The sequence below is a fragment of the Acipenser ruthenus genome, chromosome 1, assembly GCF_902713425.1.
Source record: "Acipenser ruthenus chromosome 1, fAciRut3.2 maternal haplotype, whole genome shotgun sequence".
NCBI classification, from domain to species: Eukaryota; Metazoa; Chordata; class Actinopteri; order Acipenseriformes; family Acipenseridae; genus Acipenser; species Acipenser ruthenus.
Genome location: NC_081189.1, coordinates 11,430,200 through 11,455,853, shown reverse-complemented (window position 1 = coordinate 11,455,853; position 25,654 = coordinate 11,430,200).

Here is a 25,654-nt window from a genome sequence, read left to right as displayed (position 1 = left end):
GATAATCACAAGCCTAAAATTCACCTTCAGCTGACCATGTAACCTAACATGGAATCACTGGAAACTGGTGTGTGATTATGGGTCTTGATAAAACATACCAGCCTACTCCTTTGATTGATGCCATTATAGGCTTTGAGCACCTGCAAGCCTTATAGCACCGGATTACATTAGTGTGTTGTGTCTGTGTTTTACAGCTTTATTAGTGTGTTCAGCACCAATGCAATAAAACATTACTACCACCACAATATACAACACTTTACCTCTTATACTGCAACTATTGTTTTTTGGTAAAAACAAAGTTAAATGTATAAGTATGCAACAATAGCATGTACAAAAAATATATTCAACCAGAAGTATTATTATTACCTTATTCATAAAATGCTTTCAGTAATATGTTGTCCATTATATTGTAATAGATCTAGAGAATGCTTTATCTTTTATTCTTATTCAGAGCTGCATCTGTGCGAGACAAAAAAGTAATAAAATATTCTTTTGACACTGATTCTGTTATAAATGAATCAAGGATAAAAGAGCCAGCAGCATTGTTTTGGTCTGCCTAATATTCAGAAAGTATATGGTTTTTATTAACATTGAAATACTGCACTTCATCACATCCAACTGGGAAAGCAAACATTTTAAAAATGAGTCATGGTTTGCCATCCATACCCTGGCATTAAAATTGCATGCATTTGTACCAATGGTTGCATGCTTTAAGCCCCTTCTTATTGATACAGTCTGGCATCTCTTGAAGGTGAGCTTCCTTCTTCTGTGTAATAGTGTTTCCTACACTTCTACACAGTGGCATCATGATTAGGTTGAGAAGTAAAACAAAGAAAAAGGAGTTTATCAGCAAGTGAAACCTAAATAAATACAATAAATACAGTAAATAAAACTTCAGTTCATGATACAGTAGCGTAGATGTGGCCTAAGGTAATCACTCAGTAGTGAGCATATTATACATTTTCAGACAGTAAAAATGAGCAGCATGTAACACAATGACCACATGTCCCCTCTGTCAAAGCGCTTAGAGACTTTAGTGAATGTAGATCTCTTAGTGGTCTTTTCAGGTAATACCAATGTAGGCTGGTAAAGTTTATGTGTTCTCTTCAGAGGAGCTGGCCAGGTTTGATGAGTATAAACAATGTCCAAACGAGATTTCTCCATTCAATATTCTTTATTTCCTTGGCACAGGTTTGTTGCTTTTTGTTACAGCATTAGAATAGAGAGTTCAAAGACGCTTGCTCAAAATACCCTGTGGCAAAGATCTCTCTTCCTAGTCCCCAGACACAACCTAGCTCCAAAACTGTTTAGCAGTAACATCACAGTGCCTAAGATCTTCCAGTTAAAGCTACAGTAGCATTAGCTGCACAGTACAATACAGCGAATCATTTTAATAATTCTAACAACTAATAACATTAATAAAATAATCTAAACAGCGCAAATACTGTAACCTGGCCAAAATAATAGAAAATACATTCCAACATTACCCCAATTCCACGGGGCGGAAACCAGGGCTTCTAGAGGAAGGGAGTGCTTTGCAACTTGGGATTTGAGGCTCGGCCTCTAGAGCGAGAGAGAGAGAGAGAGAGAGAAAAGGACAGGCCAGACTCCAATCAAGAAAGCCTTCCCTATGGACTCGAGGATAGCCCTAATGGCCTCCGGGCCCCTGAAAAATCCTCTGACTTCTCGGAGAGTCGTTATAGGCTCGACCTCGCGGCTGGGTCCGAGTTAGCGACCGGGGTCGACCCTCAGAGGAGGGAGCGGCTCATACAAAGCCTTGACGTAAGGAAGAAAGAATCTGAAAGAACACAAATAATTGTTACTTATGGGACTCGAGCATTAATATTAAGACGGCCAAGTCCCAGGAGGGTAAAGGAGGAAGTCAGACAGAACCTTCTTTCTTGAGGCAAGATATATAGCGCATGAGCTGCGAAAGAATAGTGTGGCCGGTGGTCCCCTCTGACCACATGAAGAACCTGCAGAGTTACTAGAACTCAAGGTTGGGGAAGTGAGACTCACTATTCTCCCAAAAGATGGACCCCCGGCTCCCCGCTGAACCCGCACCTGTGAAGACAAACAAAGACCGCGTGCCAATGTATAACATAAAAGCAAGAAAAGACAAACAATGACAACAAAGACAAACAATGATAAACAAAATAACCAAAAATAGATGGTTAGTGGAACAAGCTATGTGTTGGCCATCCGCTCGGCAAAGAGGGAAAAAACCCTTCTATTAGCGGAAAACCTCTGGTAGTCCTGGCGGAGAGGGTACTCCTTCATCCGGGTATACTAGCTATGGACTGGTGAGCTGCAGTAATATCGGATGGCAGTGCTCTGATGTAGGAATTGACTGCTGAAGAGGACCAACGCCCCATTGTCTTGATCAGGCGATGGCTGATGCGGGCTCTGGCTGCTGAAGAGTGTGTGGTGTAGAATAGGGGAAAAGACCTGCTCTGGTGACAAGGGCGGAGAGGTGGGACGAGAATCAGTGTCTGGTAATAATGCTTTTGGAGCAATTAATGAAGAGTGGGTCTAAGGAACTGCAAGGTCTTTTAATAGATATGAACTCAGAGAGGAGAAAATGCAGAAAGGGGAATCTATCTTTGATATTTGTATGATTTGACCTTGGCGGAGTGGGTCTGTCTTGAATGCTCTTGGTAACAGGATGTAAAGTAGATCTGGAACTAGAGAGAGGTCGCAGGAGTGGATGCCTATGGCTGGGAAACTAGATGATGAGGGGACTGTGAATTCTGAACTTCTCAAAAAGCCAAAGAAGGCGATTAGGCACATTGCTTCCATGATGATGCCGTTGAATGGATTGAAACATACTGACCTGATAATTGATATCAAGGTATAGAGGATATCGGTGGTTATAGGAAGTCTGGAAGGAGATGCAGGAGGGAGGCTCTTGGTGATTCCTCGGAGTGTCAGGCGAATTGCTGGGATAGAGAGAAGGGTTGGCAAGGGGATGAACATGCTGCGGAAGTGGAATTGAATTCCTGAAATGTATGAAAGCTACGATTCCGTTTTCATTAAACGGTGTGGGGGATATCCTGTTCTGAGCAGAGAAAGAAGAGAAGGTTGCCCAGCTTGTTGCATAAGAGGAGCGGGTGGATGGAGGGCTGCTAACATATAGGTTCTTGCTGATAGGAGAAGGTTGGAGAGGGTTGGGTTTAATTGAAGATGAGTTGCTGGAATGGCAGGACTTGGAGGGGGGATGGAACTGCTGCTGGAACCAGGCTGCGGAACTCAGCTACCTGTATGCGAGATAAAGCATCAGCTGCATTATTGTAGTTGCCTGGAAGATGGCGAGCTTGGATAATGAAATTATGGGAAACTGATATCCAGACTAAACGGCAAAGTAGTTGCATGATAAGAGGGGAGGATGATCTGCTTTTTTTGATGATGTGGACATTTGACTGGTTGTCGCTGAAAAATAATATCGATTTTCTGGACCAAGAGTGCCCCCAGAGATGAGCTGCTGCAATGATGAGGACTTGAGATGGGGAGATAAGTTTTGAATTTCGGAGGGCCAATTGCCATAGAACCACTCGTTGATTAGAAAAACCCCGAATCTTAAGGAGGAAGCATTGGTAAATAAAGATAGATCATGAGGGGCTGAGATGAAACATTGTAAAATAATGAAAGGCTGTTCCAGTGTTGCAGCATGGTTGACCACATTCTGATGTCTTTTCTTGCTTCTGAGGAGATTTTTACGTGAGAATCCAGGTTTCTTGCAGTTGAGGCGAGAGCGAGAAGGCAAGATATGAATGTTCTGCCTTGGGGAATAATGCGAATTGCGAAATTGAAGTGGCCAAGGAGAGATAACAGGTTGCGTTTGGAAATTGATTTTGATACTTGAAAATTGTTAATGAGCTGAAGAATGCGCTCCAGTTTGTCTTGTGGGAGGCTGGGTTCGAATTTGACAGTGTCTAGGGTGAGTCTGAGGAATTCTGGTCAGGTTGCTGGGCGGATGGTTTTATCTTCAGACAGTGGTACACTTAGTGAAGAAAACAGGGATCCGAGGTGGGGGATACATGGAGAAAGTCATCTAGGAGATGGAGAAGGAAAGGAACTCGATACGTGTTAAGAAGAATCCAGCAGAGGGCTTCAGACAAGGTGTCAAATATTTTAGGGCTGCTGCGGCAGCCAAAGTTGGGTGGCAAAATAGTATTTAACTACTCTATGATCCATGAATTCAGATGCCGTGATGAGTATGGTAACCAAGTTGAAATCTTTACCTTCAATTATTTGTCTGCGGATCAAAAGGGAGAGCGCGTGACGTCTGATAGATGCTGCTGATTGGGAGCCTGAAGTGGATGCTGTAGCCAGGTTGTACTCTGGAGCTCTGGGTCAGGGGCTGCAACAAAGGAGCAAGATGGAGCTGAAGGTATCAGAATGTTCTGTGAATTCTCGGGTTCGGAAGAAGACAAGGTAGGTAAATCCATGTTCAGTGTCAGGTCCGGTCTTGGTTCGATAGTCATGCTGGAACTAGGTCAAAGCCAAATCGGGAAGTCAAAAGTTCAGTAGTCGAAACTGGAATCAGGGAAGTCAGACAGGCAAGGTTTCATTCATGATAATCTATTTAATATTCTATCTCTTTTTCTCTATACGGGCAAAAAGCAAAATGCAAGAGAAAGAGCCGAGCTGTGACTGTGATTAAACAGGGAGTCAATGACAGACAGGTGAAATTATTCAATGATGATAGGTAGGTGATATTAGGAAATAGCGAAGCCCTGGTTTATGCCCCCTGAATTTCACAAGTTAGTATATTGAAGAGCACTAATCAGAAGGGAAAAAAACACCGGGGACTTTCTAGCATATTTTGGGGGATTTTTGGTCATGCTATGTGTTTTCACCCCGTGAGAAAACTCTGGCAGGAACCATCTCCAACCAGTAACATGGGCTTTGCTGACTTGCTATATAATAGAATGTTGAGGCTGTGTTATCCCAAAGTTAGGCCAGCTATGACTGTCAAGGTAATTGCAGTCTACTTGATAAAGATAGGCCATAGGATTTAGGGGGCATGCTATTCATACCCAAGGGTGATAACTGAAACCACTGGACCATGGCTCTTTAGGAAAAGTAAGACAGTCACACAAAGTCAGTGTGTTTCACATCTGGGATACAGAAAGCAAAGAAAATGAGAGCAACACCAATGAAAGACTCACTTCCAATATGATCATTTTCTAGGGTTACTGTATTAGGGTTATAAACATGAATGATTGTTTTCTTCCTTTTAATTGTAGTAAATCCTATGCTCATTCATACCTAACCCTACTTGAATCGCAGACACCTCTCATGACGTGTAATCTTTTCTAGTACCAGTTGCTGAGCATTACTATTTTCAACTATTCCTCTGAAGTTGAAACAGCTTCATGCTGAGCACCCCCTGAGGTCTGTTGCTGGTGAGCCCTGCTGAGCGTGACATTCCAATTTCACACTTCTCTTCAACCCACTGAAGCCCACTGAGGCCCAGAGACAAACCACTGCTAATTAGAAATGCCATATTCTTACCTAGCCTCGCTTTGTTTCACTTCTGTCAATTCAGAATTTAATATCAACTGATATCATTTCCAGTAATTATGTTATTGACATATGTGCTTGGTAAAATTGCCAGTATATGCCTCACTTCTGTCTGGATACATTTGTTGGTACAGTAATGTTGTCTTCTTTATGACCAACACGCTGCCTATAGGAGTGTCTGTCTGTTACATTGTACATGTGGTTGAGGGGTTGCATACTTCTGGGTGTTCGGCAGAGTGGTCGTAACTTTGGTGTTCGTAACTCTGAGGTTCTACTGTAGTACACATGCAGTATGACGCCACAAATATACTCATAGTACATTTCCCACAGACTGTATGGTACAATTACATTTTCTATGGTAGGTGGCTTATTGATACAAATCAACTGTAGGAGATTCATGCTGTGTTACCTTGTGTCAAGCTCAGCCCCTGTCCCCTCCTGTAGCTGTCTGATGAATGAGAGGTGATAGCAGGGTCAGGGGACTCTTCTCTGCTCCACCAGTCCCCTTCCAGTGCCATCTGCAATCAGATTGTTAGCATGTCAACTCAATGTGTTAGAGTCCCCTGAGCGCTGCTCAGCCAGCCATGAGGAAGTACCTTGTGTATTGGCAGCGGCTGTCCCTTAACAACACCCAGTCTAAATGGGGCAGCTGGCAATGCCTTCACACCAGGGCATGTTAGCTGAGCTCTTCATTGACATGCCTTGACCTATTAAGAGGGCATATCAAAAGGGTTAGGCTGAAGGGCAAGGGGAGCTCCTGTTTGTTACTGACCTGACCTCTGCTCCCATCTCTGCCACAATTTCCTTGCCTCCATTCAGTCAAAGGCAAGTAGAACATGGTGTATTTTCTCTTTTACACAGCTAGCACGAAGAGAAGAAAGCTGCTCTGCTGTTTGCAGTATGACGGTACAGCCACTAGATGACACCGAGAGATAGGGCCTGTGTTACTGATTTATTATTATCACTGCTTGTGATACCAGCCGAGGTGCTTATTATTGCTTAGATCATCATTAAGATCACCAAGGTAAGCAAATGAAGTGATCTGGCATAAATGAGCAGTATCTAATTCTAATATCAGCTATTACTGCCTCTGAGTGTGAATTTATGGGCATACAGGACAGTGGATCTGATGCTTTCCCCACTAGTTACCAGAGTACAGTGTACTTAATTGGGTTATTACCTTAATGGATTTCCTTGTATTATTAATCTCTTCCATGACAGAGGACCGGTTTCTGGAGCTTGCAGCAAAAATGAAATTAGCAGGAACATGGATTTTGATGTAACAGAGTTTCTACCCTACATCTTATTTTAGATCGCAGGTACCAAATTAGAGAGCATATGCACTCACTATATTATTGGTGCACTTAAGTGGAGTGTTCCAAAGCATATAATTACTGTGTAGGCTTATGGCCTTGAAGTATGTGTGGAAAGTGGTGCTGGGTATTGAAGAGTTGAAGGATACACTGCAGTGGTTACAGAGGCAGCACTCGCTGCATCCATTCCAGGCCTTTTGTGTTTTTCCTGTTACCATGGCAAATAATTGAATAGAATTTCCCCCATTGTTGTCCAGGTGGGAATTTCATAATTCTACCTTTTGCCTAATTTTATATATTTTATCAAGAAGCTGCCCATCTGAAGGAATTGTGTTCTGCTTGTAATTTTCTATTTTTTGTCACGTTGTTTATTTTCAAATTGGCTTTTCCTCTCTCCCTGTGAAACCATTCAATATACTGGAGGTGATGCTTGAAAAGCTATTAAGGCATAAGGCACATTTTGGAATAGTTTTCTTGTCATACTGTAATGTTCATTCCTGTAGTAATTATTCTGAAACCAATGTTCAGTAAAGCACGTATTTAACAAAAGGGCACATTTAAAATAATTTAAAAAAACAGTACGATTCTACATTCTACAGTACAGAATTTTTAGCTGTTGCATCATTAATTGATAATGCTTGGTTTAAGAGCCAAATTCACAAATCTCCAACTCATGACCTATTGAAAGAATTTTATTTTTCAAAGTCTGTTTTTTATTAATAAAGTTTGATATCCATAAAACTGACCTAGACTACTGTTGGCCTTCGTTACAGGAGACACTCGCTATGATGAACCACTTCAGACCCTGCGAGAGTACTGTTTGTTACCTGTACCATACTAAAAACACCACCTCTGATCTTTGTTTAATGCTTTTGTTACTCATATTTACAAATAAAATATCCTCTGAATGTATTTATTTGATTTGATTTGATTCTTGTAATGTGCCCCACAAGTTGGCTTCTGGCAACTATGGTAATGTGTTGCAGTGCAAGAGTCACAGACCAATATTTGGGGCACATTAGAGTTTAATATAATAAAATAAAAAATACAGAGGATGTTCCCTGAAACTGCATTTGTTAAATGTGCTTAAATAAACCAACAATGGTCTAGAGCAGTCTCAAGCATTTTGAATATCATGGTCCTAGAGAATAAGATGGTTCTATCTATAGCTACAGGGCCGACCAGGAATTACTGTAGGAATATATCATATGGGATTTCATAGCCGTGGTCAGAACTGGTGCAAGAACTGCTTTTCAACCGGTCATAAAATAAAACATTTAGAGCGTTAATGAATGCTGCCTACACTCTGCACTAGATTCTCAAAGCACTGTACTCCAAATTATCTTTTGCGTGATATTATTTTCAGAAAGGAAAATACAAATTAACTGACCAAAATAAAGTTACCTAACGAGAAATTATTTTTAAAAATTATAAAACATTTAGGTGTTGTAAGTAGTTGTAATGTATTAGAACTAAATTTTTAATTTTTTTTTTAAAGAAACTAATTTATGTATTTATTTATTTATTACATTTATATAGCATTTTTCATAGAAAAGTATCACAAAGCGCTGTACAAAATGGTGGTAATAACAATTTATATTACAAAGTTTTGATAATCTTACCAAACCAGTAAACGGGTGTTCCAATTCCCAAGTCCAGATAGTTACCAGTGTACAAATGCATTGCAAATTGTAAAATTCTTAACATTTAAGATGTCAGTCCTGAACTCAAATGGCATTGTATAGTGCTAACAATAATATAATGAATGTAGAACTGTTTAGCGATTCACAGTATCTGTCACTATCATTATGTAAATGTGCTTAACCTACCACAGTATTGTAAGGAAGTACAGCTACAGCTAACAATTCAAACACACGTAGAACGTGTTAGATACTCTGTGCCATCCATTTTCAATAGAAACTAGGCTCTTTTGTACAGTGCCTTGCGAAAGTATTCGGCCCCCTTGAACTTTGCGACCTTTTGCCACATTTCAGGCTTCAAACATAAAGATATGAAACTGTAATTTTTTGTGAAGAATCAACAACAAGTGGGACACAATCATGAAGTGGAACGAAATTTATTGGATATTTCAAACTTTTTTAACAAATAAAAAACTGAAAAATTGGGCGTGCAAAATTATTCAGCCCCCTTAAGTTAATACTTTGTAGCGCCACCTTTTGCTGCGATTACAGCTGTAAGTCGCTTGGGGTATGTCTCTATCAGTTTTGCACATCGAGAGACTGAAATTTTTGCCCATTCCTCCTTGCAAAACAGCTCGAGCTCAGTGAGGTTGGATGGAGAGCATTTGTGAACAGCAGTTTTCAGTTCTTTCCACAGATTCTCGATTGGATTCAGGTCTGGACTTTGACTTGGCCATTCTAACACCTGGATATGTTTATTTGTGAACCATTCCATTGTAGATTTTGCTTTATGTTTTGGATCATTGTCTTGTTGGAAGACAAATCTCCGTCCCAGTCTCAGGTCTTTTGCAGACTCCATCAGGTTTTCTTCCAGAATGGTCCTGTATTTGGCTCCATCCATCTTCCCATCAATTTTAACCATCTTCCCTGTCCCTGCTGAAGAAAAGCAGGCCCAAACCATGATGCTGCCACCACCATGTTTGACAGTGGGGATGGTGTGTTCAGGGTGATGAGCTGTGTTGCTTTTACGCCAAACATAACGTTTTGCATTGTTGCCAAAAAGTTCGATTTTGGTTTCATCTGACCAGAGCACCTTCTTCCACATGTTTGGTGTGTCTCCCAGGTGGCTTGTGGCAAACTGTAAACGACACTTTTTATGGATATCTTTAAGAAATGGCTTTCTTCTTGCCACTCTTCCATAAAGGCCAGATTTGTGCAGTATACGACTGATTGTTGTCCTATGGACAGAGTCTCCCACCTCAGCTGTAGATCTCTGCAGTTCATCCAGAGTGATCATGGGCCTCTTGGCTGCATCTCTGATCAGTCTTCTCCTTGTATGAGCTGAAAGTTTAGAGGGACGGCCAGGTCTTGGTAGATTTGCAGTGGTCTGATACTCCTTCCATTTCAATATTATCGCTTGCACAGTGCTCCTTGGGATGTTTAAAGCTTGGGAAATCTTTTTGTATCCAAATCCGGCTTTAAACTTCTCCACAACAGTATCTCGGACCTGCCTGGTGTGTTCCTTGTTCTTCATGATGCTCTCTGCGCTTTAAACGGACCTCTGAGACTATCACAGTGCAGGTGCATTTATACGGAGACTTGATTACACACAGGTGGATTCTATTTATCATCATTAGTCATTTAGGTCAACATTGGATCATTCAGAGATCCTCACTGAACTTCTGGAGAGAGTTTGCTGCACTGAAAGTAAAGGGGCTGAATAATTTTGCACGCCCAATTTTTCAGTTTTTTATATGTTAAAAAAGTTTGAAATATCCAATAAATTTCGTTCCACTTCATGATTGTGTCCCACTTGTTGTTGATTCTTCACAAAAAATTACAGTTTCATATCTTTATGTTTGAAGCCTGAAATGTGGCAAAAGGTCGCAAAGTTCAAGGGGGCCGAATACTTTCGCAAGGCACTGTACATTGTGTGTTGCCCATAACTGCATTTAATACCTTTACACATTCCAGGTCAGCAACATAAACATAATGTAGCCTAACATTTAACAGAATTAATTCATTAGAAAGGCCATTTCTTTGCAAACACGCACACACAGTATTTTATTAAAACCATGTAACATGTTACTCCCCCACTTCCAAAAAATAAAAAAACAAATTCATAAAAAGATCTAACTGCATTTGAGGCTGCCTATTCTTATTCTAAAATGTAAAAGAAATCTCGTCTGTAGCCTACCCACAACAGCACAAAGAGCTTGTATTCTGCAATATGCTTTAAATGCATCAATATCTGGATGCGATGAGCACATTCGTGCTTTCGTCCTTTCTATTATTCTCACGCGCCTAGCGCCAGTGTTTGTGTACTTTCAGACGCTGTTTTATTTCAGTAGAAGCTGGTCTGATTCATGGAAATTGTAACTGCAGTTCCCTCCCCAGAGGATGAACACCCCTGCACTAGATCTGTCCTCCCACTGTGCAGCACCTTACATTCCAACAATTGCTGGATGTGCTGCTGCATGAGAGAAACCGCAAACTGGAAAGCAGCTTCTCTGAAAGCACATCCACCTTAGCTTTAGATTTAATCATCCCTCTAAGTTTAAATGACAAAGTGTAAAATAATAAAACAGAAATTGAGCCCCTTAAACAGTGTTTGCACAGCGTGTCAACAGCAATACAACTTGTGATCTAACGGAGAGCGCTGCCATTTCAGATTTAACAGGCAGCCAGTGTGGTGATCGTTACAGTATGTCATGTATAGAATGCCCACTTTCATTATTGGTGTTTAATGTACGGACAGTAAGAATGTATTCATGGAAGAGCCCATGAGGCTAGAGCAGTATGAGCAACAGGACCAATTTCATTAATGGACTTCATAGTTCAGGGCATATCTAGATAGGCTTCATGGATCTGGAATTAGAAATAAATATTAGAATGCATGTATAAGTGTTTTATCTTCATAAAAAAAAAAAATTGTGTCGTGAAAAAAGCATGGTAATGATCCTAATCAAAAACCTCTCTGTCCTGGCTACTTATAAAACAGGAAAAAGAAAAAAGTCACTCTAAAATGCTTCATTTAAGTAGAAACATGGCACTACTGTAAATTATATGAGGATATGTTTGAATGAAGAAAGAAAAAAAAAACCTTTTAAATGATAATTTTCCTAATTAAGGAAAGCACAACTAAAAGCTCAGTGATGACAGTGTGGATCAGCTGGTCTTTATCTTAACACTCATGGTCTATCCTTCCTTTCAGCACAGAAAATACGATATGAGCCAGGTTTACACTGGTCAATTAAGGCCTAAGTCAGTCTTTCATATGGTCTCTGGGCACTTTCTAATATGACCACATTCACATCAGCAAATCACCACCACACATGGCACTAATGATACTGAATTCATTAGTTTTGGGTCACTGTTTCAAAAGGCCAGCCAAAGTAGAGTTAAAATGTGAAGCTGATGCAGCGGGTTCTAGAGGCGAGGTACAGTGTGTTAATGACAAAGTCCTGTGCTTCATGCCATTTAACTGTATAAAACCTTGCTATAAGCTCCTATTTTCATAACGGGGCTCTTGGTAAATTGTAAACGTATTCCCACATCTTGAGAAATAGTATGTGTTAAATGTCTCCCAATCCTGCACAGGAGAGACCACCCTGTAAAATGGTAAAATTTCAGTTTCCATAATTCTTCAAATATGCTCTTTAAAAAAACTGCCTTCAATTGATTTCTACTGAAAATGCACAGAAAGTAAGGCATGCGTTGGAAACCTGCAGGACATACAAGTGCACATGACAGTACTGGATTCAGGGAATACTAGGGAGTACTGGATATAAATGTGCTTGAGATTAGATGAGTGTATTTTTATTCTTATATTTTTTGTCCCTCTATATTAACCCAATAAACATAATAAACATGTCAAGTCATGACATATTTAGTATGCATCCTTTTAGCTCACTGCAGGGAATTCCTAATTTGTATGCTCCTATTCTCCTATGCTGGAAAAATATTTAGACTTTTAGACTTTAATTCCTCACCAACTATGCTACCCAGCTCCTGGTCCAGGCCCTGGTACTCTCCCGCCTAGACTACTGCAACTCCCTCTTGGCTGGCCTGCCTGCATCCGCCACCCGTCCGCTCCAGCTCATCCAGAACTCTGCTGGTGTTCTCTCTGCCTCGCTTCACCCACGCTACTCCACTACTCCGCTCGCTCCACTGGCTCCCGATCACCGCTCGCATCCAGTTCAAGACTCTTGTACTAGCCTACAGATGCCTTGACCAGACTGCACCCAGCTACCTCCAGACCCTCATCTCTCCCTACACCCCCACTCGACCTCTCCGCTCCGCCTGCACTAGAAGACTGGCTCTACCTCCGCTACGCTCCCCTGCCTCCAAAGCCCGCTCCTTCTCCACCCTTGCTCCGCAGTGGTGGAATGACCTTCCTACAGATGTCAGGGCTGCCCAGTCCCTGACCACATTCCGGTGCTCACCTCTTCAAAGAGCACCTGTAGAAATCCTCTGTTTGTATCCTGGGACACTATCACCCTTCATGTAAATGTGCTTTATTTTGCTCTTATCAGCCCCCTATTTTACTGCATTTAATCCTGTACTTCAGAATACTGTAATCTGCCAAGTTTTTAACCTGTAGTACTTTGTATTTAATCATATCCTGACGTAACTATCACTATTTAATCATATCCTGATGTAACTATCACTATTATCTGCTGTATTATTGAATTGTGGTATGTCACACTTGTACTTTGCTTGAAAAAAAGTTATTGTATTTCTTGCTCTTATTGTATTACTTGTATTGTAACGCTTGAAATGTTTTTGCTTACGATTGTAAGTCGCCCTGGATAAGGGCGTCTGCTAAGAAATAAATAATAATAATAATAATAATAATAATAATAATAATTCATTATTTTAATTAATACATTTTACAAATGAGAGCAGTAAAAAGATAAACAGCAGCGATCCACCAAATTTTCAGAAAACCCATTTAACCACATTCCTTTAAACTATTAGACATATTGCAACAGGAATTACACTCATCTAATCCAGACTATTGCATAGAATAATGGCTCTTACGCTTTCTTCAGAGAAAAACGAGAAGAATAAAAAGCGACAGTCCCACCAGAGACTCCTGATTGTTTTAACAAGTCACTGACAGACAGCACAGTGTGCGTATAGGAGGTGCTGCTGTTTGTGCTGATCTCAACACACGCTATGATCTAAAACAACAGCTCACCTCACCGCTTGCAGAGGAAACAATAGTGAAGTGTGCTACAGCAGGGTACATTCAAACCCAGGCTAAACCACAGCAGATGATATATATATATATATATATATATATATATATATATATATATATACTCAGTAGCTGTTAGCGATTCAGTGTCAAGATGTGTTGAGATGACCCTCCCACTGTGAGGGATATTAGTGGAACAATTTCCAGCCACTGGTCCTCGGTTCAGCTGTTTTGCTTGCAGATTAGGCTCCAGTAGCCAACATGGATAGGCAGATTGCCTTCTGTCTGTAATGTGTTATCTGTGAGGATTACAGGGACTTGATTTAGGGAAATACAATGTAAAAACAAAGCTGCTTGTGCTGTGAATCATACGCCATATAAAACGGAGGTCATGACAGCAATCAAACCAACAATAGTGCATACAATATACCTTGATTATATCATATATCTATCTATCTATCTATATTTATATCTATCTATCTATCTATCTATCTATCTATCTATCTATCTATCTATCTCTATATATATATATATATATATATATATATATATATATATATATATATATATATATATATATATATATTTTAGCTCAAAGAGCCAGCTGCCCAAAGTTTCGATATGTTGTACTTTTCTTTCTCAAGGGAGCCTGTGTTTGAATCAAAACATTGGAGGTATTGATAGGTTTTTGACGGCATGACAACTACTTGTTATTGTTTATATTCAAATCCATGATTTATTCTTACATGATGTAATGGTGTTCTATATATTGTGACATCATTTGTACTTCTATCTTTAAATCTGTATTAATTCTAATTATCATCATTTTATATAAACTTATATTTCTATTATCATGCTGGCTCTGAGGATCAGCCTTGATTTGACCTTCCCAGCACATCAGCATGCACAACTTTTGAATTAATGTTGTTTATGTATTTATTTAAATGTTATATATTTATTGAAGTTAATTAGTTCATTCTTTTCTGTTGAGTTCCGCTGGCATAATCGTATTCAGTCTATTTATCCATTTACTTTCTTTTATTTTTCTATATGTCGCATTGTCTAATTTTAGCTGTTCAAATAATACAAACTTTACATCATTTATGTCATGTCCTTGACTGGTGAAGTGCTGTACTATTGGTTCATTTTTTTTTTTTATTTCTAATTAATGAAAGGTGGTTCCTACTTATTATATATAAAGTTGTTCCAGTCTCTCCAACATATTTTATTTCACCACATTTTTCACAGGCTATTCCATAAACAACATTGCTATTTTTACAGTAGGTGTTAGTCTTTAGTGGATATGTGTTGTTCTTATGCTTAATTATATTTTTACTTTTGTCCATGTATTTACACACTTTACATGTACTAGTGCAAGTATTTCTGGGACCTATTCTGTCAATTATTCTTTTATGTTTACTGTGAACTAAAATATCACCTAAATTAACTTCTCTTTTGAATGCTACAACTGGGGCCTTAAGAAATCCTTTTTTTCAATATTTCTGAATTATGGAGAATCCGCAATATTGAATACCTAGAAATATTGAACAAAAGTTTAGAGTAAGTCATTACTAATGGAACTCTTTTGACCTTTTAATCTCTATTTTTATAATCTAGTAGATCATCACGTTTTAGTTTATCCACTTTTCTTAACTCTGTCTCTGTAATTCTTTCTTTGTGTCCTCATTTTTTAAGAATTGTTTTTAATACATTTCTTTGTTTTACATAGTCACTTTCTTTTGAGCATATTCTTCGTATTTCTATTCCTGAACGCTTTGGAATTGCCTTTTAGTGTGTATTGGATGATTGGATGTGCAGATGACATGTGTAAATACACTCTCTCTCTCTCTCTCTCTATATATATATATATAGTTGATGTATTATATCTGAGAACTTCATATTAAGTCCCTCAATGTGTGGTAATGCTTAAATACTGTAGACAAAAATGTTTGCAAGCAATACATTAGTGCTGCACATTCTTAATGTAGCAGCTGACAAATTGTATGCATGTATGTATGCATGTATTTATGTATGTATGTATGCATGCAAATATGTATGGCCTCTTCTGTTTTTTTGTGCATTGTGGTGTAATTACAGAAGATCTCACGAAGCATTCTGCACTCGCTCAGGAAATCCTTTTCAAGGAAACAGTAAAACAAGTCATCTGATAGCATAGCTTCAGCCATGAAACACAAAGAATCGGGCACCTCACATAGGTGAGGCAGGGACAAGGCAGCACCCTCCATATTGCAGAAGCATGGTCAGTATTGGGTTAGGGACAAGGCAGCATCCTCCATACTGCAGAAGCATGGTCAGTATTGGGTGAGAAAGGGACAAGGCAGCATCCTCCATACTGCAGAAGCATGGTCAGTATTGGGTGAGGAAGGGACAAGGCAGCATCCTCCATACTGCAGAAGCATGGTCAGTATTGGGTGAGGAAGGGACAAGGCAGCATCCTCCATACTCCAGAAGCATGGTCAGTATTGGGTGAGGAAGGGACAAGGCAGCATCCTCCATACTGCAGAAGCATGGTCAGTATTGGGTGAGGAAGGGACAAGGCAGCATCCTCCATACTGCAGAAGCATGGTCAGTATTTGGTTTGGGACAAGGCAGCATCCTCCATACTGCAGAAGCATGGTCAGTGTTGGGTTTGGGACAAGGCAGCATCCTCCATACTGCAGAAGCATGGTCAGTATTGGGTGAGGAAGGGACAAGGCAGCATCTCAATTTTTTTTTTTTTTTCTTTTGGAGAATCCACTTATTTGCATAATCATTTTTTTTATTTTTACTTCTATTGAGTAATATGTTACATTTTGATAAGCTGGTCTTTAAAGTAATTACGTTTTTATTTTCATCTCACTGGAAAGTGCATCGTTTTGGAAATAAATTAATGTGTTTTTTATAATTCCAGGGATGTTTTACAGATTAGAGCATTAGAAGTTTACAAAAGCACAGCACAAGTCTATATAGCTCCAACTGAGTTTAATTTTGCAAAGTCTTTTATACCTTTTTAACAGTGCAGAATAGTGCATTGTTTATACAATATTAGTTTGCATTATGAGTTGATTAGATACATACAGTGTAATTTCCCAGCTTCAGTTATTGTGAAAACACAGCTGGCACCAGCCAGCCAGGAGGTAGGAACCGTCAGTGCTCAATGATATTACACTTTTATCAAAATAAAAAGCCATGGCATATGTTCATTGGTGTTTACATAAAGGTATTGGTCTTTATTAAAAATAGTGATAATTACTATATTCTCTTACGAGGACGTAGAACGCTATTGAAAAAACAAACATAACTGTAATATTCATGTTGATACATTGATATGTACATATATATATATATATATATATATATATATGTATATATATATATATATATATATATATATATATATATATATATATATATATCCTGCAGCGTTCTGACACTCACTGACATCTGCTTACATTTAAAACAAACCATTGCCAAATTTTTTCTATACAGTTAACTGTAACTAGTTTGATGCACATATATTGTAAACAAATGGCCGCCATTTTATCATTGCCACAAAAGCACCATACAAGAAAGAAATAATTGTAATAATTTCAGCTGTTAAATATATTATCACACAATGACACAGTATATGTCTCAAGTGTTTCACTGAAAGCATGTCGGGCCTGGCCAAAGGAAGGTAGAAAAATATCCCTAAATAATATAATATGCGTCAATGAAAATGAATGATTGTGAAAGCTGTAAGGTATAAGTGTCTTCGCTGTTATTGCCTCCCTGCTGTTGAGGTGTGTGTCTTTCAGGTAATAAGTGCACGTTTACAGAAGCTGCCTTGATTTGGTACACCGAGGCTTGCCGTGCGGAATACACAGCTTTGTTTGTTTAGAGGAAGAAGTTTTGAGTTACAGGTTTAGAAAATAGTCCCGTTCATGCCTATTTAGCCCAGTGATTACTCCCTGTACATTCACAAAAGTACTTGTAATGAAAATGCAACAAATCACTATAGACGTCTCTTTATTTCTAAAGAACTTCTTCTGACATTTTAGCCCCGAAGCTTGGAAAAGAGGCAGTTTATATTGTGTGCAGAATTGCCTTTTCTTTATACTTGTAGCAGCACTTAAGTGTCATGTAGGCCCGGGGGGGGGGGGACTTTAAATGACCTGTTCTGACTGGATTTTGTGTTTACTGTACTCTCCTCAGAAAAGCAGTGCAGGATCCCATCTCTTATCAGTGCAGAAAGCCTAACAGATTGCAGACTCAAATTTCCCCTTCCAGGCAATGTTGGTTTTGTCTATTGTTTGGCCTGACAAAGGTTTTACATATCCTACAGCTTGAGTTTCTGTCTTATTCTTTCCCCAGTATCAGCCTCTAGGCTAGCAACATGAATTTTCAACTTACAGGAACTGCCCAAAAGGCTCCTGGAAGCATGAGCACACTGAGATGCCAAGTCAAGGTAACGTTTTGAGTTGTTTTCACTCAGATTTGTCAATTTAAAGTTGTTCAAGCAGTCTCCCAGGGTTTTGGAGAGGCACAGAAACAATGAGCCATCGTCTACAAGGAAGATTGCCCCTAGCATTTAGAAAGGGTGACGTGCAACAACAGCAGTGACTTTACTCACTACAGGCTGTACATTTGTAATTCTTCATGGCCACTGTTCTGCCTTTCATCACTCTCTTTAATTATTTATGAACATGTGTCGTTTTTATTTGATTTTATTTTTGAATTCATGTGACTTGTTGGGTTTTAAATGTTGATGTGCAAGTACAGTAGTAAGAAATATAATATTTGTTAGAGTTTTCAGGTTTGTTTTGTCAGCTTCGTTATATTCAGGTTACTGTAACATACATTGAAAAGCCCTCCCTCCTGTTCAGCGCTGAGCCTCCGGCGTTTTCTACATCACTGGACAGATGCACGGTCATGTGCCTGGGGCAGCAGCCTCCATGCCATCTTCATGTGTGCCTTGAGTTCATTCTCTGTTGGGAAACACTACTGTGGGGTTGTGCAGAGAGCTCCCCAGATCCTAGTGTGCCAGTCTGTATTGCACATGTGCTGTTTGAATTGCTCATTACATTTACAAGTCAATCAACCAACGCATGTCTCTTTGTCTATCCATCCATAACATATAATTGACAGACCACCAAGTCACTAAGAATAGACTGTCAAAGTTTTTACTCCAAAGTACAATTTGTACCTAACCCAAATCAAAAAACTTAATTTTTGTAATGGATATAATATAGTGTTCTATTTATAAAACTGTTAGAGTGTTGGTTTCTTTGCAGTCTAGAAGAGTTACTTTATTTTGCAGACTGACACACTTTCCTCAGCTGGCTGACAGTACTCTGGTGCCCTTAGCAGCTCATCCAAGGGCACTTCAGCCTCCATCCATGTGTCTGAGAAAATCCCTGAGGAGCAGCTCTCCACCGTGAGGAGGATAAGGAAGCCATTCTCACTGCTGAACCTCAGCAGCAGTACTGATTGCTGCCAGTATGGGGCACTGCAATGTTAATAAGGGGGGCCTGTTAGTGTTAGCTGAAGCCAAGAGGATTTCAATGCTGACTTTAAATCAATCAATCAATCCATCTTTATTTTATATAGCGCCTTTCATAGTGGACCACCATCATAAAGCGCTTTACAAGATGCAGTAACAACAAAAATCCATAATACTTTAAATACAGAGAAATGCATAATACATGATATACAGTAAAACAAAAAAAAAATGCATAATACATGATACAGTTAAAAAAAAAAAAAACCTCATTACATAATACATTAACTACAGTGAAAAATGCATAATACATGATAGTAGCATAATACATGAAATAGTAGCAGCAACACAGCAGCTAATAGCAGATATCAGGCTTAAAGAGGAAAGCAAGAGAGAACAGGTGGGTCTTGAGAGTTGATTTAAAGCGAGTGACGGTGGGAGCATCACACACCAAAACTGGGAGAGAGTTCCAGAGAGTTGGAGCCATGAAGCTGAACGAGTGTTCTCCAAGCATGGTGCACTTTTGCTTGGGGATAACAAGCAGGCCAGAGTCGGAGGACCTCAGCTTGCAGGTACAGAGACATAGCAGGTCAGCAAGTTCAGGAGGTACTGAGGACCTGTGTGAAATCAAGTGATCACTGGCACTGAACTCTGCACACAAACTCAAATGCCCACTAAGACTTTGTCTCTGTCTAGCACAAACCATAAACAACAGGCTTCTTTTTCTGGTGTGTCCCTTAGAATTGCACAAAAGGGCAGGTTGGTGAACTGGTCAGTCCTTGAGAATTTGAAAGGCCAGGTAACAGGGTTACATTCTTCTTTGCAATTGTAATCTATAAATATTTAAAGATGACCGCAGCTGCTCAGAAAGTTTTGGGCTTTTTTTAAAAAATAAAAATACAAATAATCAAGAGGAGCAAGAAATATATGACTGAATTAATATATATATATATATATATATATATATATATATATATATATATATATATATATATATTTTTTTTTTAAATAGTGTTTCAGTGCTGTACAGACGTTCTATGTCATTATCTGTTTCTGCATTTTCTCCGAGATATGACTGTACCAGCTTTACATCGTTTTCTTTTTAACTTATTCTCATTTTGTTGATCATTAATGAACATTTCTGTACTGTGGGTGTTGTCGAGTGATTCAAAACAAGACATTTTATGTTTGAATTGAAAGTGATGGTCTCGAGGAGTCGAATGGGTCAAAGTTCAAGTATATTTTCCTTTAGAGGAATTATCACTTTTTGACGTCACTATTCTGATATAATGCCTTTTTTTAGAATGCCTCAGGATGCAAATATAGCCTTCATCCATGTATATATATATACATGGATGAAGGCTGTATTGCAATAACAGAATATGAAATAAGCATGTTTTTAAAAAAGTGTGTTTTAAGCTTTGTTTTAAATGCATTTATTGAGTCAACTATGGATTTCAATTGGAAGATTGTTCCATAATACAGGTGCATAATGACTAAAGCCTCTTCCACCACAAGAGCTACATTTTATCACTGTAGTCACCAGAAGCCCAGCATCAGCAGATCTCAGCTGGCATCCAGGGACATAAGGGAAAAGCATATCATTAATGTAAGCAGGGCCATTTCCAGAGACAGCCTTAAATGTCATTAATAAAATTTAAAAAAGAACTCTGTACTTCAACGGAAGCCAATGCAAGTGTGCAAGAACAGGTGTAATATGTTCAAATCTTTTTGTACCTGTCAGAATTCGTGCAGCTGTATTCTGAACCTGCTGTAAGCGATTGATAAGTTTACAAGGTAGACCAGCCAAAAGGTTACAGTAGTCCCCATAAATTAGTGAATTAAAATTTCTGCATCAGATTCTGCAAGATACAAACAGACTTGAGCTATATTCCGCAAATGATAATAAGCAGACTTCACTACAGTTGAAATGTGATGAAAACTAAGAGTAGAATCAAAAAAGACTCCAAGACTTTTCACAGCTTGCGAAGAGGTAATGGGGGGCTGCCAAAGGTCATTGGTTGTGGGATTTTATTTAATGCTGTCTTAGAGCCAATTAAAAGAAATTTAACATTTTTTGACATCCAAGCCCTTATTTTGTCAAGGCAAGTTGATAGTCTGGAGTTTACCTTTACATCATCTGAACTCTTTCTGGGTGTCGTCGGCATAAGAGTGTAAATTCAAACAATGTTGTCTGATCACATTACCCAGCAGCATATACAAATTAAAAAGTAAAGGACCAAGAACAGAGCCCTGTACGCCAGAAACAACAAGAGAATTAGCCGATCGATTTTGATCCTCCAAAGAACAAGATGTGGGTAGGTTAAGTAGGAGTGCAGCCAGGAGAGTACTGTACCAGTAATGCCAATAGTTTTCTCAAGGCGATCATGAAGAATTGTGTGATCAATGGTGTCAAATGCAGCAGATATATCCAAAAAGACAATCCCCTTATCTGCATTCAGCAGGATGTCATTAACACCTTATATGAATGCATTACATGTTGTTTCCAAAAACCAGATTGATATTTTCAAAGAGATTATTAGCAGAGAGATATGCAACAACCTTTTCCAAGACTTTTGCAAGGAATGGTAAATTAGAAATTGGATGATAATTAGACAAGACATCAGGATCCAATGTAGATTTTTTTTTAAGTACTGACTTTACAATTGCCACCTTTAAGCTAGATGGAACAGTTCTTTAGGGAGAGATTCACCATATTACAAACCACAGGAGCAAGTGTATCTGCACCATGACGGACAATATTAGTCGTCCAAGGATCAAGAGAACACGAGGTGGAACGAGCTTTATTGACAATATCTAAGACATCAGTAATATCAGTTGTAGCAAAATGCACAAGTCTATGTGGAGCTACTATGGTCTTGATGCCCACATCAGTTAAATCTTCACTAGATAGGGTAAGATAATTCCTTATTGAAAAAATCTTGTCAGTGAAGAAATTAGCAAAGTTATCACAATCCAATACTGAAGTACTTGCATCACATTTTGGTGTTATAAACTGATTAAAAGTTTGAAATAGTACTCTAGGGTTTCCCTGTCCCTCAGTTATAATAGAATAATAATAATTAGACCTTGCAGAATTTAGGGCTAATCTGTAATGAAGAAGGTGTTTTTTTCACATTTCTTTGTGAACAGCAAGACCTGATCGCTTCCACTGGCACTCCAGTCTTCTACCAGTTGTTTTTAGAGCCCCAAGCTCATCATTGAACCAAGGAGCAGAACGTCTTAATTTAATAATTTGAGTTTTAAGTGGGCCAATATGGTTAATTGTGTTTGTCAAGGTCAAATTGTAAAGAGCCACAGCATCATCAACGTTACCCGGTACTACATTTACTAATGGAGAAGAGGCAAGACATTCATTAAAGACCAATGGATCTAAAAGACTCTTTGTAAGTAATTTCCTTAGTTTGTTTAAGTTGGTCAAAAGATTCATTTTTGCAGTAATTAGGAAATTATCAGATATAGTTAGATCTTATAACACAAGATCAGAAAATTCTCTACCTTTACTTGATATAAAGATCTAAGATATGTCTATGAATATGTGTGGGGGACTGAATCACTTGGGAAAGCTCAAAAGAATCAAGAATATAATTGAATTCTACAGCCATAGTGGAAGGAGAGTCCAAATGTATATTTAAATCACCACAAATGAGCAGTTTCTTAAGCAGTTAACAACTAGCTTACCACCATGTTTATTTATTAACTGTTAAAACAAAGAAATGCAACCTGATCTGCCATGCAAAAACTACAGCAATAATCTTAATGACATGCAACCTGATCTCATTTGCAAAAACTACAGCAACAATCTTAATAGCATGCAACCTAATCTGCCATGCAAAAACTACAGCAATAATCTTAATAGCATGCAACCTAATCTCACTTGCAAAAACTACAAGATAATCCTAATAGCATGCAACCTGGTCTCACATGCAAAAACTACAAGACAATCTTAATAGCATGCAACCTGATCTCACATGCAAAAACTACAGCAACAATCTTAATAGCATGCAACCTGATCTCACATGCAAAAACTACAGCAACAATCTTAATAGCATGCAACCAGATCACATTTTGGCATAAAGTATGATTTTATTATTGTTATTGTTAAGATGCAACTGTTTCCACCTCATTACATCGTAGTGTTAATGATTCACCACACCGTACTGTATATATTTTACAATTATATCAGTCCCTGTGAATGCCTGTTCGAGAGACGTGGGATATACATGCAATTCCACTCATTCCTTCCAAAGGTTAGCACCAATGAGACATAGAACAAAGAAAGGGATACGCTGGAAACATTTGTTTGCAATATGAGGAAGGAACAAGGCTGTTGAAGCTAATGGAGACTGCCTCTGGAGATGAGGACCTTGGTGCAATTCCTGTGAACACAGACAGAAGCTTGCAGATTACACTTTAAAACATGTATGTATTCGCACCAGCTACCGCCTGAGCCAGCCAGAGCACACACACGTATCTATAATCTCATGAAATACTAAGAATTCATTAACAACATACTGCTGAGAAACAGAAGTATTTGGCTGTACAATTACAATGTAAATGTTCTGTATGTGAGCACTGCAATATATAAAGTACATACATGTACACTACTTTATAGGAGCTGTGTCAAATATTTCTGTGGCTTAATTATTGGTGCAAATGTCTGACCTTCCATTGCCTTTTCTTTGTAGTCAAAACAGTACCTGATAAAGTTCATTATCTGGAAATTTCACTCATCTCTGTCATTTGGGTCTGCGGGAGACAAGAAATACTGGAGCCTGTAATTATATAAAGATGCATTCTTTACACCTAATAATGGTATCTGCATGAATACTGTACATTGCAACATGGCTTATGAATAGATCTGCGTTGCTATTGCTCAGGATGCACTATTGCTGTGATTGTCCATGGCCTTTATTTCTAATGAAACAATGTAGTAACATGTTGAAGGAAAACAGCACTCTTGTATTGTTGATGCACAGACCGGCCTGGGAAAACTGAAATCAGATTGCCCAGTAACTAGTACTCCACGCCGTCTGGGTCTCAATGTATATATTGCTAGATTTTATATTTTTTATGCATGTAATAAATAATGTCAGTGTTTCTGGTTATACTGATAAGCAGCACATATCAAAAGTGTGAAGTGTGTTTTTAGTGTACTTGGTGCAAGCCTGAGGAAGTGTCTTTCATGTGTTTATTATACCGCACCTGTTAAAAGTAGAATCAGTTACACTCAAACACTTCTAAAATGTCTTCGAAGGAACACAGCAATAGTAATAGGGCCAATAAGCAGAGCTGTTATCAGGAGCTCAACAATAACCTGGCAAAATAAAAATGTGGAGCTCGAAATACAGTGCTAGCTACTGCATTCCCTACAATAGTGTTCATTAATAGTTCATTAAAAGCAGTCTAGTGTAGTAACACATTGTAATATAAACACAAAAGACAGCTGTTAACATACACATGGCATTGTCCTGTAAGCTGTATTGTGCTACTGTGCTGTATATTTGAACATACTGTGCAGCAGCTAACTTCCATGTAAGCCTTCTAATAGTATGGGTTTGTGACTGATGAACATGCTATTTATCTCAACATACTGTACAGTACAACACAATTAACTTGCATTGCTATAGCCCTATTTCACAATATATCATGAATGAAATATGCATTGAATGGAAATGCAAGGCATGTTAACCTTACATATTAGATACATATTGACTTGTTACATGCATCATGCAAATACAACAGATGTTATGAGCCAACAGTGCACTATGCAGCCACGTAATCACCTCTCTGACTCATTTATACAGCTGCTAATAAAAATGCAACATTTTGGAAAGCAGGAATTCAACTATATACAGAATATATATATATATATATATATATATATATATATATGGATAGATAGATAGACAGATAGATAGATAGATAGATAGATAGATAGATAGACAGACAGACAGACAGATAGATAGATAGATAGATAGATAGACAGATAGATAGATAGATAGATAGATAGATAGATAGATAGATAGATAGATAGATAGATAGATAGATAGATACAGTTACAGTTACTGTAAGGGAAATTGTCGTAATTAAATTGCAGTGTGTTCCCATTCTAGTTACCAGCTTCTTTTTCCTGTCTGATAGAGTTCAGCAGTCTGATCCAATTTAAATCATATTCCTGTGCTGTGATAAAGACCGGAGGAATCACTTCCTCAAGTAAACAAAAGATCACAAAGCAGATCACGTCGTCTTTTGTGTCATTGAATTCTTCCAAGCTGCAGCAGTGTCCCGCAGTCAAGATCACACTATAATATGATTCTACCGTCCTGCCATAATATATATATATATATATATATATATATATATATATATATATATATATATATATATATATATATACAGCTCTGGAAAAAATTAAGAGACCACTGCAAATTTTTCTTAAATCAGCATCTCTACATGTATGGCAGCCATT